Source organism: Lissotriton helveticus, chromosome 10, assembly GCF_964261635.1.
Source record: "Lissotriton helveticus chromosome 10, aLisHel1.1, whole genome shotgun sequence".
Lineage (NCBI taxonomy): Eukaryota > Metazoa > Chordata > Amphibia > Caudata > Salamandridae > Lissotriton > Lissotriton helveticus.
Genome location: NC_136071.1, coordinates 515,813,530 through 515,828,814, shown reverse-complemented (window position 1 = coordinate 515,828,814; position 15,285 = coordinate 515,813,530). Strand labels below are relative to the sequence as shown.

Below are 15,285 nucleotides of genomic sequence, written 5' to 3'. Positions count from 1 at the left end.
GCATCACTGCTGCATCAGTTTCATGTGGCACGGTGTTTTTTACACCATGACACATCTGCCTAAATGCATCAATTTGTAATTTTGTCGCCTCATAGCAAATCTTTTGCACCGCCGCTGCATCACAAAAGTGACGCACAGTGGCGCAAAAGAGGCATACACCTATCATAAATCTGTCTCTAGCATTTTAAATGATTAATTCAGGATGACGATAAGGTGTGCCCTATCCAGAGGTTTGTTTAAGGTGAGGCCTACTCAGGATTGCAGATGAAAGTTACGCTTGACGAAGAATACAGAGGAGATAATACATGTAAAGCTCTACCAATGAAGTAAGTGATGTCCACTTCATTGCGCCAGTCATCATAAATGTATCCCTAAGCTTCTTATCTTGTTAGAGATGAACCGCCATATGTATCATCAAACTATTTTGCATTTCCAAAATAGCGAATTTTAAGGAATAAATAGCGATTCTTTACCATTCCTAATTTGCAATGAGCAAATTGCTAATTGCAAATTACCCATTCATTTCCATGGGCCAGGAGGCCCATAGGAATGAAGGTGCAATTTGCAATTAGCAATTAGCTCATCGCAAATTAGGAATTTTTCCAAAGGTGCAGGGGTGTCTCAAGAACACCCTGCTGCACCCCTGAAAAAGAAATTTGGGGGCATATGGCGCACATAAATTTTAACAACATTCCTTTACGTCAAAAACGATTTTCAAGTCATAATTTGAAAACACTGCACCCGGGGGGAAATGACTTAAAATGTCCTTAAGACACATGAAAGTGTTTTTTTAAAGCCTTTGCAAGTTTTTGGGTCACTTTTAACATGGCTATGTAACTCAAACAGTCAAAATCTAAATTTACCATGCACAGGTGGGACCATATTTACAAGGAATGTGCCCCACGGGGAAAGGTCTTTTAATGTAATATGGGAAAAATGACATCAGAGACACTGAAATGCCTTATAAAGAAGCATACACCATTATATCCTTGTCATAAATTTACAAACCATTCCTTTTCCCCAAAAACGATTTTCAAATCATAATTTGAAAACACTGCACATAGGGAAATGACTTAAAATGTCCTTAAGACACATGAAAGCGTTTTTTGATTGCCTTTCCAGCATGGTTGGGTCACTTTTAACATAGCTATGTAACACAAACATTCAAAATCTAAATTTGCCATGCACAGGTGGGAGCATATTTACAAGGAATGTGCCCCACGGGGAAAGGTCTTTTAATGTAATATGGGAAAAATGACATCAGAGACACTGAAATGCCTTATAAAGAAGCATACACCATTATATCCTTGTCATAAATTTACAAACCATTCCTTTTCCCCAAAACGATTTTCAAATCATAATTTGAAAACACTGCACATAGGGAAATGACTTAAAATGTCCTTAAGACACATAAAAGCGTTTTTTGATTGCCTTTGCAGCATGGTTGGGTCACTTTTAACATAGCTATGTAACACAATCATTCAAAATCTAAATTTGCCATGCACAGGTGGGAGCATATTTACAAGCAATATGCTCCACAGAGAAAGGTCTTACATTAAAATGGGAAAAATAACATCAGAGACACTCAATTGCCTTATAATGAAGCATACACCATTATGTCCTTGTCATAAATATTATAACCATTCATTTTCCTCAAAAACGATTTTCAAATCATAATTTGAAAAGACTCCACAGCTCCTATGCACAATAACACCCTGTCAGTACTAATACTTCACATTTTCTCCAATTACATTTTCTCAAAGAAACAAAATCTATTTGTAAAACACTTGAGACAAAGCAACATTTGAGAACACAACTTTCTTCATAATTTTCTCCTTAAAGCACACTATTCTCTATCTAAATTAAAGAAATCTTTTCTCACCTTAGCAAATACTTTGAGTTTCAAAACAGTCTCAGAAACACACCAATTTGTCTTCAGCAGAGCAAAAGGTATGCACTCCAGAGTCTGCAGCTATCAAAAGCACAGAAATGCTGTAATTCTTCACACATATCTCTCATGTCACCCAATCAAAACTCTTCCCTCACTTTTTTCAAATGAAAACCCTTCCCCCCTCTGCCATTTCATGCCTTTTCTGCATGGCAACCACCTCTTGGAAGACCTCTGGTGTTTGCAAGTTCACACAACAATGTTGCAATTGAACTCTGAACTCTCAGTGCACCTGCATATCCAGTGCATTCTTTCATTTAATGATTTTTTCTTGACCACTCAAAATACATCTTTCAAACAACTCATCCATGCACCCTAACTTTCTGTTTTCAGCAATCAAAATCCACCAATCACTGTTACTGCTTCATTAACACAGAAACTCCACAGTTTTATTTCATTTTAAACTCTTATTTTTTCAACTGCCATTTCATTGCCACACTTCATCTGACTGCAGGAGAAGCTTCTCTCACCATGTTTTCTGTCTGGATTGTTGGACATAGTTACATCTATTGGGCTCAGAGGTATGCTGAGAACAGGAATTTACCTAACCTCAAACTACAAGATGTGGAAATTAAGTGGTTTGGCCACAGAGGATTAAAATGTCACCAATTGATACCATTGGTGAAAACCTTTATGCATTTGCCAAAACCTGACCTGTTAATTGTGCACTGTGGAGGTAATGATTTGGGCACTTTGACTGGGGTAGGTCTGGAAATGCTTTTAAAGGACACCTTTGAGCAATTGATGGCACTTTTTCCTCAGACTGCCTTGGTATATTCAAATATATGCCAAAGACAGAAATGGAGGTGGTCAAACCAATTTTGTCCACAAATTGAGAAGTCGAGGAAGCATGTAAACAAATCTGTTTCAGCTTACATGAGAGACCATGGAATGGGCTCCCTGTACAACAATAACTTGCGTTACTACATGCAAGATATCTACAGAGGAGATGGAGTTCACTTCTCAGATGAGGGCAACAGAATTTTCATTCTGAATTTAAGACTGTGCATTGGTACCTACTTATAAGTACCTAAATGTACCATAAACCCAAAAGCTCTTCTCAGAGCTACCCTACATCTGATCACTCACAATTATTATTTTACTCTAACATTTTTCACTAATTTTCAACAAAGTACGCTCCCTGGGGCGCTACCCGGTACGCGAACCGGGAGCTAACCTCGCTAAATTTTTTAAAAAATGGTTTTTTTTTCGCACATATGGGCCTCCTCAGCCACCCTCAGAAAACCTAGGGGGTCAAGATAAGTCTACCGTGCCCCCTTCTACCCATTCTGAACATTATTTGCCCTCCATCTTGTATCTTAATTCGATCGAAACACAAAATGGTGGACTCCCGTAACGCTTAAGGTTCGCGAACCGGGGCGCTCACCAGTTCGCGTACCGGGTCGCTCCCTGGGAAGCGCACCATCAAAAAAGGTGGGAAAGTAGTTTACAGAAAAGCGACTGGAGACAATTTCACCAAATATAGATTAGCTCATACTACATACCAATGCCTACCATTTTCACAAATTTGATTGAAATTCCATTTAACCATTTAGCCTGTAGACCTCTCTAAATACCCTGAGGTAAATTACTTCACAAAACACATCAGTGTTGGAATTGACAACCAATTAAAATGTTACTTTCATTTTCTACTTTTTTTACCTGACATTTGATTGGTTATGTACCTGAATATATATAAAGGAAGAGAGAGAAACACAGCCATTTTGACTACTACTTCCTGAACTACATTGCAAGATCATTTTCACTCACAACTTAAACTTGTTTTTAGAAGGTGAGATATTATTTTATAAATTTGAAAACATTTTCAGATAGTTATATACTATCCCTCTGTAAGAGTTAGACATTGAGAAAGGCTTCTTTATTATAATTATGGATTGATTTAGGTTTCTGTGGTATAATTATGAATTTACTTAGGCTTCTTCACAGGCACTTTTTAATAGTACTACTTCACGCCTGAAACCATACAGTGCCCATAGATTACTTCTCTGTTATAAACTCACAAGTACCTGTCTGAACTTAAACCCAACAGTGCCCTATCTCTACTGATATATTTATTTTTTATGCAAATTACAGCAATAAAATGGAAGGTGAGCAGAATGTTTCCTTCGAAATTGTTCTGGAGAACAACACAGAAAAAGATATTGAGGACAATGATGACTCAGATTTCATGGATGAATCACGGGACCATGAATTAGTTCAATGTGTAGAATCTGTGGATCATTTACTTCATTATGATGACGGTCAAATGTGGGAACTTATGTTCACTCAACAAGAGGACATATCGGACAGTCAAATGCTAGACGTTCTATTAAATTTTGAAAAACAATCCGAAAAATAAAATTGTATGTAATATTAAAAAATTGTTTGAGTCTTTAATCATTTTTATATGTAATTCATAAACTAGTTAAATGTTAGAAATGTTATTAAATTTTCAAACACAATCACAATAATAAATAATTGCTTAAAAAATAAAAAAAATTAAAAAATAATCAACAAAACCAACAATCAATTAACATACAGTATTTGAAAAGTCTATCATTCTTTTTTCCTTATAGTACGCTGCCCAGAACGCTTCCCGGTTCGCGAACCGGGCGCTACCCACGCAAAAAAACAAAAAATTGTTTTTTTCTTTTTTGCCCTGCGGGCCCTTTTAAAGCCTCCACATTAAACCTAGGGGGTCAGGGAGGATCTACTATGCCCCCTTATGGTCATTTCCCCCTTTGTTTTGGCCTCCTCTTGTCTCTCAATCCTACCGAGAGACAAGATGGCGGCCGCTCCGGACTGTTTAGAATGTTGACAGACACCGGAGAGCCAATCAGCTTCGCTACGCGAAGTTCCGTTACGCGTAAGGTCCGCGAACCGGAGCGCTGCCCGGTCCGCTGTTACAGATATATATCTTTTTTTGAACGTTAATTTCTCAAAATCCACTGAAGCACATATATTGATACCTAGCAAAGGCACATCGGGCTACCAGTCCCTACAATTTTGCCAAGTTTCGTGGAAATCCATTCAGCCGTTCGGGCTAAAAGTGAGGCCAACCGCCCTATGGAAAACTCAATGTTAAAAACACGTTTTGGGACCCCCCTTTTTTCTCGGGCCCCCCTTGACGAACCCCCCCCAAATTTCCAGGGGCTGCTCAGAAACAAAATGTTCAATTTTCCAGAAAATTTCAGCCAATTCCGTCCACAAACGCCAAAGTTATTAGACATAGAATTTTCAAAAATCCCATAGGGAAAAAATCCTAACTATATATACCTACTGGCGACCGCCAGTAGGTAAAATATATATATATATATATATATATATATATATATATATATTACCTACTGGCGGTCGCCAGTAGGTATATATAGTTAGGATTTTTTCCCTATGGGTTTTTTGAAAATTCTATGTCTAATAACTTTGGCGTTTGTGGACGGAATTGGCTGAAATTTTCAGGAAAATGGCACATTTTGTTTCTGAGCAGCCCCTGGAAATTTGGGGGGAGTTGGTCCAGGGGGGGCCGAGAAAAAAGGGGGGTCCCAAAACGTGTTTTTAACATTGAGTTTTCCATAGGGCGGTTAGCCTCACTTTTAGCCCGAACGGCTGAATGGATTTGCACGAAACTTGGCAAAATTGTAGGGACTGGTAGCCCGATGTGCCTTTTGTAGGTCTCAATATATGTGCTGCAGTGGATTTTGAGAAAATAACGTTCAAAAAAAGATATATATCTGTAAGCGCGGACCAGGCAGCGCCCCGGTACGCGTACTTGACGCGTAACGGAACTTCGCGTAGCGAAGTTGATTGGCTCTCCGGTGTCTGTCAACATTCTAAACAGTCCGGAGCGGCCGCCATCTTGTCTCTCGGTAGGATCGAGAGACAAGAGGAGGCAAAAGCGAAGGGGCAAATGACCATAAGGGGGCATAGTAGATCCTCCCTGACCCCCTAGGTTTGATGTGGAGGCTTTAAAGGGGCCCCGCTAAGCAAAAAAAAAAAAAAATTTTTTTGTTTTTTTTCGTGGTTAGCGCCCGGTACGCGAACCGGGAAGCGTTCTGGGGAGCGTATCACAATGAAAAATGAATGATAGACTTTTCAAATGCTGTATGTTAATTGATTGTTGGTTTTGTTGATTATTTTTTTTTTTTTTTAAGCTTTTTTTATTGTGTTTCATAATTTATTAAACTTTCTAACATTTCATTGTCAGAAATTTCATAATCATGGAATATAGATTGTAGTCTCTGAGGTTGTAAAATGTCCTCATTTGCAAGGAGGTTATCTACTGCTTGCACACATTGCAGTAGTTCTTGGTCCCAAGTTTCATCCATAAATTCAATCTCATTTGGATCAATGATTTCTGTGTTGGACTCTGGAAGGACAATTTCAAATGAAATGTTTTGTTCACTTTCCATTTTTCCTGAAATTTGCATAAAAAAAATATATATTAGTAGAGGTAGGGCACTGTTGGGATTAATTTTAGATAGGCAGTTTTTAACAGAGAATTTATCTTTGGGCAGTGTATAGTATCAGAGTGGAAGTAGGAATATAAAAAAGTGTATCTAAATTTATAAGTACTACAGAGGGATAGTATATAACTAACAGAAAAAGTTTGCCATATTAACTTAAAGTGCACAATATACTTCAGTTTTAAAAATAACAACTTACCTTTAAAAAGAAGTTGAAGTTATTAATGAAAATCCTATTGAAATGTACACCAGGAAGTAGTAGTCAAAATGGCTGTGTTTCCTTCTCTTCCTTTATATATATTCGGGTACATAACCAATCAAATGTGAGGTAAAAAAAGTAGAAAATGAAAGTAACATTTTAATTGGTTGTCAATTCCAACATTTCAGATGTGTTTTGTGAAGTAATTTACCTCACGGTATTTAGAGAGGTCTACAGGCTAAATGGCTAAATGGAATTCCAATCAAATTTGTGAAAATGGTAGGGATTGGTATGTAGTATGAGCTAATCTATATTTGGTGAAATTGTCTCCAGTGGCTTTTCTGTAAACTACTTTCCCACCTTTTTTGATGGTGCGCTTCCCAGGGAGCGACCCGGTACGCAAACCGTTGAGCGCCCCGGTTCGCGTACCTTAAGCGTTCCGGGAGTCCACCATTTTGTGTTTCGGTCGAATTAAGATACAAGATGGAGGGCAAATAATGTTCAGAATGGGTAGAAGGGGGCACGGTAGACTTATCTTGACCCCCTAGGTTTTCTGAGGGTGGCTGAGGAGGTTTATATGTGCGAAAAAAAAACATTTTTTTAAAAAATTTCGCGAGGTTAGCTCCCGGTACGCGTACCGGGTAGCGCCCCAGGGAGTGTACTTTGTTGAAAATTAGTGAAAAAAGTTAGAGTAAAATAATAATTGTGAGTGATTAGATGTAGGGTAGCTCTGAGAAGAGCTTTTGGGTTTATGGTACATTTTGGTACTTATAAGTAGGTACCAATGCACATTTTTAAATTCAGAGTGAAAACTCTGTTGCCCTCATCTGAGAAGTGAACTCCATCTCCTCTGTAGATATCTTGCATGTAGTAACGCAAGTTATTGTTGTACAGGGAGCCCATTCCATGGTCTCTCATGTAAGCTGAAACAGATTTGTTTACATGCTTCCTCGACTTCTCAATTTGTGGACAAAATTGGTTTGACCACCTCCATTTCTGTCTTTGGCATATATTTGAATATACCAAGGCAGTCTGAGGAAAAAGTGCCATTAATTGCTCAAAGGTGTCCTTTAAAAGCATTTCCAGACCTACACCAGTCAAAGTGCCCAAGTCATTACCTCCACAGTGCACAATTAACAGGTCAGGTTTTGGCAAATGCATAAAGGTTTTCACCAATGGTATCAATTGGTGACATTTTAATCCTCTGTGGCCAAACCACTTAATTTCCACATCTTGTAAATTGAGGTTAGGTAAATTCCTGCTTTCAACGTACCTTTGAGCCCAGTGAATATAACTATGACCAACAATCCAGACAGAAAACATGGTGAGAGAAGGTTCTCCTGCAGTCAGATGAAGTGTGGCAATGAAATGGCAGTTGAAAAAATGTGAGTTTGAAATGAAAAAAACTGTGGAGTTTCTGTGTTCATGAAGTAGTAACAGTGATTGGTGGATTTTGATTGATGAAAACAGAAAGTTAGGGTGCACAGATGTGTTGTTTGAAAGATGTATTTTGAGTGGTCAATAAAAAATCATTAAATGAAAGAAAGCACTGGATATGCAGGTGCACTGAGAGTTCAGAGTTCAATTGCAACATTGTTGTGTGAATTTGCAAACACCAGAGTTTCTCCAAGAGCTGGTTGCTATGGAAAATAGGCAGAAAGGGCAGAGGGGGAAGGGTTTTCATTTGAAAAAAAGTGAGGGAAGAGTTTTGATTGGGTGACATGAGAAATATGTGTGAAGAATTACACCATTTCTGTGCTTTTGATAGCTGCAGACTCTGGAGTGCATACCTTTTGCTCTGCTGAAGACAAATTGGTGTGTTTCTTAGACTGTTTTCAAACTCAAAGTATTTGCTAAGGTGAGAAAATATTTCTTTACTTTAGATAGAGAATAGTGTGCTTTAAGGAGAAAATTATGATTTATGTGGCGCAAATTGCTTGTAAATATGCTCTCACATGTGCATGGAAAATTTTGATTTTGAATGTTAGTGTTATATAGCCATGTTAAAAGTGACGCAACCATGCTGGAAAGCCAATCAAAAAATGATTTCATGTGTTTTAATGACATTTTAAGTCATTTTCTGATGTGCAGTGTTTAGAAATTATGATTTGAAAATCGTTTTTGTGGAAAAGGAATTGTTTTTAAATTCATGACAAGGATATAATGGTGTATGGTTCTTTATAATAAATTGACTGTCCTTGATGTTATTTTTCTCATTTTAGTGTAAGACCTTTCTCTGTGGCGCAAATTGCTTGTAAATATGCTCTCACATGTGCATGGAAAATTTAGATTTTGAATGTTTGTGTTAAATAGCCATGTTAAAAGTGACCAAACCATGCTGGGAAGGCAATCAAAAAAGGCTTTCATGTGTTTTAATGACATTTTAAGTCATTTTCCCATGTGCAGTGTTTAGAAATTATGGTTTTAAAATCGTTTTTGGGGAAAAGGAATTGTTTATAAAATCATGACAAGGACATAATGGTGTATGGTTCTTTATAAGGCAATTGACTGTTCCTGATGTTATTTTTCTCATTTTAGTGTAAGACCTTTCTCTGTGGCGCAAATTGCTTGTAAATATGCTCTTACATGTGCATGAAAATTTTAATTATAAATGTTTGTGTTACATAGCCATGATAAAAGTGAACCAACCATGCAGGAAAGCCAATCAAAAAACGCTTTCATGTGTTTCAATGACATTTTAAGTCATTTTCTCATGTGCAGTTTTTTGAAATTATGATTTGAAAATCGTTTTTGGGAAAAAGGAATTGTTTTTAAATTCATGAGAAGGACATAATGGTGTATGGTTCTTTATAAGGCAATTGACTGTCCCTGATGTTATTTTTCCCATTTTAATGTCAGACCTTTCTTTGTGGCGCAAATTGCTTGTAAATATGCTCCCACCTGTACATGGAAAATTTTGATTTTGAATGTTTATGTTACATAGCCATGTTAAAAGTGACCCTACCATGCAGGAAAGCCAATCAAAAAACGCTTTTATGTGTCTTAAGGACAATTTAAGTAATTTTCCCATGTGTAGTGTTTTGAAGTTATGATTTGAAAATCGTTTTTGAGGTAAAGGAATGTTGTTAAAATTTATGTTCGCCATATGCCCCCAAATTTCTTTTTCAGGGTTGCAGCAGGGTGTTCTTGAGACACCCCTGCACCTTTGGAATAAATTCCTAATTTGTGATGAGCAAATTGTTAATCGCAAATTGCACCTTCATTTATATGAGCCTCCTAGCCCATGGAAATGAATGGGTAATTTGCAATTAGCAATTTTCTCAAACAAATTTGGAATGGTAAAGAATCGCTATTTATTCCTTAAAATTCGCTTTTTTGGTAATGCAAAATAGTTATATGATACATATGGCGGTTGATGTCTAACAAGATAAGAAGCTTATGGATACATTTATGATGACTGGTGCAATGAAGTAGAAATCACTTACTTCATTGGTAGGCCTTTACAATAAATTATCTCCTCTGTATTCTTCATCAAGCGTAACTTTAATCTGCAATCCTGAGTAGGCCTCACCTTAAACAAACCTCTGGATAGGCCACATCTTTGTCATCCTGATTTAATCATTTATAATGCTAGGGACAGATTTATGATAGGTGTATACCCCTTTTGTGCCACTTAGAAAACATTGTCCATGGGGAAATGACTTAAAATGTCATTAAGACACATGAATGTTTTTTTTTAAAACGTTTGCAATTTTTTTGGGTCACTTTCAACATGGCTATGTGTCTGAAACAGTCAAAATCTAAATTTGCAATGCACAGGTGGGAGCATATTTACAAGGAATGTGCTTCATGGGGAAAGGTCTTATAATGTAATATGGGAAAAATGACATTAGAGATACTGAAATGCCTTATAGAGAAGCATACACCATTATGTCCTTGTCATAAATTTGCAAACCATTACTTTTCCCCAAAAACGATTTTCAAATTATATTTTGAAAACACTGCACATGTGGAAATTACTTAAAATGTCAATAATTCAAAATTTGTGATTCCTTAAATGCAATGTATCAAAAAAAAATATGTAAAAAATGATATTAAGGATTTGGAAACTACCACCAACTTCTAGTTTGTGGTAATTTGCGAATTCTTTTCAAAAAGCATTTTTAAAAAAAAAAAAAAAAAGGTCCCATATGACGCCCATACATGCCATTAGGGCATGTAGGTGTGCCATGTGCTCCCAAATTTCTTTTTCAGGGGTGCAGCAGGGTGTTCTTGAGATACCCCTGCACGCTTGAAAAAAATCCTATTTTGTGATGAGCTAATTGCTAATCACAACTTGCAACATTAATTCCTATGAGCCTCCTAGCCTATGGAAATGAATGGGTAATTTGCAATTAGCAATTTGCTCATTGCAAATTAGGAATAGTAAAGAATCGCTATTTATTCCTTAAAATTTGCTATTTATAATATGTAAAATATTTTGATGATACATATGGCAGTTCATCTGTAACAAGATAAGAAGCTTAGGGATAGATTTATGATGAGTGGCGCATCACCAGGGATGTGACAGTCATCCTGCGCCACTGTTCCGCCACCCATGTTGTGCTGCATTTACAATGCGGCGCAGCATGGGGCAAAAATGGCACAGATGCGTGACGCATCTGTGCCGTAAAGGTGGCGCATTGCTGGAGTTGTATCGTAAGTGCGATGCAGCTCCAGCAAGGCTCAGGGGTGCCCCATCTATACAATGCTGCGTCAAGACCTATGCCAGCTTCAAGCAGGCGCAGGGTTTTGAAGCAGCTTTCTCCTATCTGATTGTAAATGCGGCACACCATGGGTGGTAAAGCAGTGGTGCACATTAACTGGTGCATGCCTGGGGATGTGCCATTTAATATAAATCTGCACTTTAACATTTGAGTATGTGCAGGGGACACAGAGTCGTTGAGGCTTATCCAAGGTTAAGAACAGATGAGTCCTGTTCAGTGAAAAATTAGACATAGGCTTCACCTGCTCAGCATCGCTGGACATGGCTAAATAATAGCTGCAAAATGTTACTCTTGTTAAATAATTTTACTATTATAATCTGTGAGATTTGTCTCTTACTCTGCAACATCTCATTGTTGTTATCTTTATTTAAAGATAAAGACAACCTCAACATGAGCGACAATCTGCAATCAGTTGATTTTGACCTCATCATTGAACTTGTAATTGAAACATCAGTGGATGTTGATCCATTGGATGATTTAAATCCTGAGGATGAAGAAGAGCGTGATGAGGATGCAGATTTGTCCGAATTATATGATATAGGATGGGAAGCTGACCTGCTTGAGCCTTTGGAATTATAAACATTTATTTTTAAAATTTATAATCAATAAAAAGTAAAAAGGTAAACCGTTTAATTTAAAAATAAAGACACCTTCAAAAACAGGTTATGTGTAGTGTCTTCAATAAAATATTAAAATATGCTCATAAAATTAGATCAGATTCACATATAAAATAGCATAGGTAACATAAATATAAATGTCATTTCTTTTCTGGTATTTCTGTATTGTAAATTTGACTAAAAAAATCTTCTATTTAAAATGTCAAGTAGTGTGTTAAGTTTTTGATCACTGTTATTGTTTTATGATAGGTGTATACCTCTTTTGTGCCACTTAGAAAACATTGTCCATGGGGAAATGACTTAAAATGTCATTAAGACACATGAATGTTTTTTTTTAAAACGTTTGCAATTTTTTTGGGTCACTTTCAACATGGCTATGTGTCTGAAACAGTCAAAATCTAAATTTGCAATGCACAGGTGGGAGCATATTTACAAGGAATGTGCTTCATGGGGAAAGGTCTTATAATGTAATATGGGAAAAATGACATTAGAGATACTGAAATGCCTTATAGAGAAGCATACACCATTATGTCCTTGTCATAAATTTGCAAACCATTACTTTTCCCAAAAAATGGCAATGACTAAAAAATCTTCAAATTAAATTGTCAAGTAGTGTGTTATGTTTTTGATCACTATTACTGATTTACTGTTTGATAATAATGTTTAATAACATTTTTTATTATATTTTTCCTCAGATTCAACTGCAGATCATTTCAAGATTTAAATATGCCTACAAAAATAAGAGAGATAAAGGCTGCAAAACGTCAAAGACAGCAGGAGAAAAAAAAAACGCAGCAGTCCTCTAACAAAAAGATTTCTCAAGCCATGAAGAAAGCACCGGGTAAGAGCTCTAAATATTTCATAAGAAATATTTCTAATAAAAAAAATATTAGTACAGAAAATGTTTCAATCCATAACATGACAAGTAAATCAAATGGAAAGAAAAGGACAAATGAAAATGTTACTGCTAGAGCAAGAGATAAATCTGTGCATGATAGTAGAAGGAAACAACAGTTTAGGGAGATTCGTAAACGAATGTTCCGTAACAGGATAATTGGCAATTTGTTAAAAAATATTAAGAAAGGTCAACAGAAATTAGTTTTTTATAGGAGAAAAAAAAAAGTTGAGAAAGTTATTGATCAGGCTTTTGAAATTAAACGTAAGTTATTTATTTTGATAATCAATAGAATTAGGAAGCTAAACAAGGCAATTTTTGATTTCAAAAGAAATAGTAGATGGAAGAGAATAGTTAATCGTAGTAATTTTTGTGAAGTTTTTTCTGGAGAATGGATACATAGTTCAAGCTGTGAGGCATTTTTTAATGAAGAGAGTTATTTCCAGGATAATGATTTGGTGCATGCAGTTGACATCAGTGGTCGTGCTTATGAAGTGAAAGATGGTTGTCCAGTTGAAAAAGAAAAACTTGTGACAACAGAGGCAGAAGAGTTGTTAGGTAATGAGGTTTTAGGAAGACGTGCTAAGGGTCCTGTGTACACCTGGAAGTGTAGTAGTATTTGCAGTGTGCGACAGGATTCCATCAATTTGCTTTGTGATTTTGTACGGACATTTAACAAGAAAAGTTTGAAGCAGAAAATAAGGTTGTTGCAAGAATTAGATCCTTGCAGAGTGAGAGAAGTGACAGGTTTGCATGGTCATTCACTGGCTTGTCTTTCCAGGAGAGTATGCCAGAGTGTTTTTCATCATTTCAGGATGCTAGCAGTGCATCATAACAAAGTGAGGAAGTTAGTTAGACTGTTGTATTATGCTAAGAGTCCAGCAATTATGCTGAAACAATTATGCGCTGCTCTTTTGCATGGTTCTGAAATAGATGTGAAGAATATATGTGAAGAAATTGAGTTTTGTTACTTTGGAAGTAAAGAGGAGAATGTTGAAATTGAGCAAGAAGTAGAGGGTCATTTGGAAGATAGTGTACAGGTTTCCAGTACAGATAATTTCCAGAGGGAAATTGCGACGTTTGACATGAAATCAAGTGAGAGGCCTAATTTCACTTGTGTGTGTTGTAGACGCACTTATTATAAGAATCAGACTAAGTTAGTGGATTTATATGCAAAAAGTGAAAGGGAAAATAATAGTGAATGGAAGGATTTTGCAACATACTTGATGGTAGAAAATTGTTTTGATTTGGGATTGGATCAACGTGTGTGTACTTATTGTTGTAACAAATTAAAACAAAACCAGATGCCTGCTAGAGCAGTTCATAATAATCTGGAATTGGTTGAGATTCCTTCTGAATTGAAGGACTTAAATACTTATGAATCTATTTTGATTCAAAGTATCCATCCCTTTCAGGCTATTGTAAGAATGGAGCCAAAGACAGGGAAATTGCCTCCATCAGATTTACAGAGAGGATTAAAGGGAAGAGTTGTTTATTTGCCTCTAGATTTCAAGAAAAACATTAACACAATTGGAGTAGAAAAAGTGGAAGAGGAACCTCTGGTTATCTTAGTTAATGGGGTTCCGACAAAGAATAAGAAAATATGGCAAGATTTAGTAGATGTTAGGAAAGTTAAAAAGGCAACATTGTATTTGAAAAAAAATAATAAATACTATAAGAATGTATATGTTGCAGAAGAGGAAGTAAGTGAGGAAGAGGATAGCGATTTGTGTGCTGGTCAAATTGAGAAAGTAGAACCCTCTACTAGTGAGGAAATATATGAACATTATAGTGTTCATCCTTTGCATTCAAAGGAAGTCATGGGGAATGCTATTGAGTTGTTTCAAATGAAACAAGCCAAAGGGAGTCCCATTAGTGTTTGGGAGGAAAGTTTGGAAGCTCGGTGTTTCCCACAGCTTTTTCCAACAGGTCAGGGAGGAAGATATGATGAGCGACCTCATCAAATTCCTGCTTCTGAATACCGGACTTTGCGATTGTATGCAGGAGATGCTAGGTTTCGACAATGCATTCCTTATTTGTTTCATCTCCTGTTTGAAAGCGATCTGTCTGGACTGTCATATGCAGTGAACCACATCTTGAAAAGTGGTATACACATGCAAAACATCTCGGCAAGTGATTTTATGGATAAAGTGAATGTCCAAGATAGTATTTTGGATTCTCACCTGATTAATCTCATGGCGTGTCAGCGTGGTACTAATGAGTACTGGTACCGTCGTCATGGTGATTTAAAATGTATGCTGAGGAACTTAGGTACTCCCACATGGTTCCTCACTCTGAGTTGTGCCGAGTATGGCTGGGAAGACTTACTTCAATTTCTACGAGAGGCAAATGCTAACGTAGAAAACATCGAATTCAAGACACCCGGAGAACTGTGCTCTTTGGATCCAGTCAATGTATGTAGGTACTTCAATCATA

The 15,285-nt window shown here is 36.8% G+C and overlaps 1 long non-coding RNA gene across 1 annotated transcript in view; it reads right to left on the bottom strand.

Moving 5' to 3' along the window:
* LOC144785365 (uncharacterized) overlaps nt 1–15,285 on the bottom strand; it is a 470,352-nt gene that overhangs the window by 41,717 nt on the left and 413,350 nt on the right. The gene's annotated exons all lie outside the window — the stretch shown is intronic.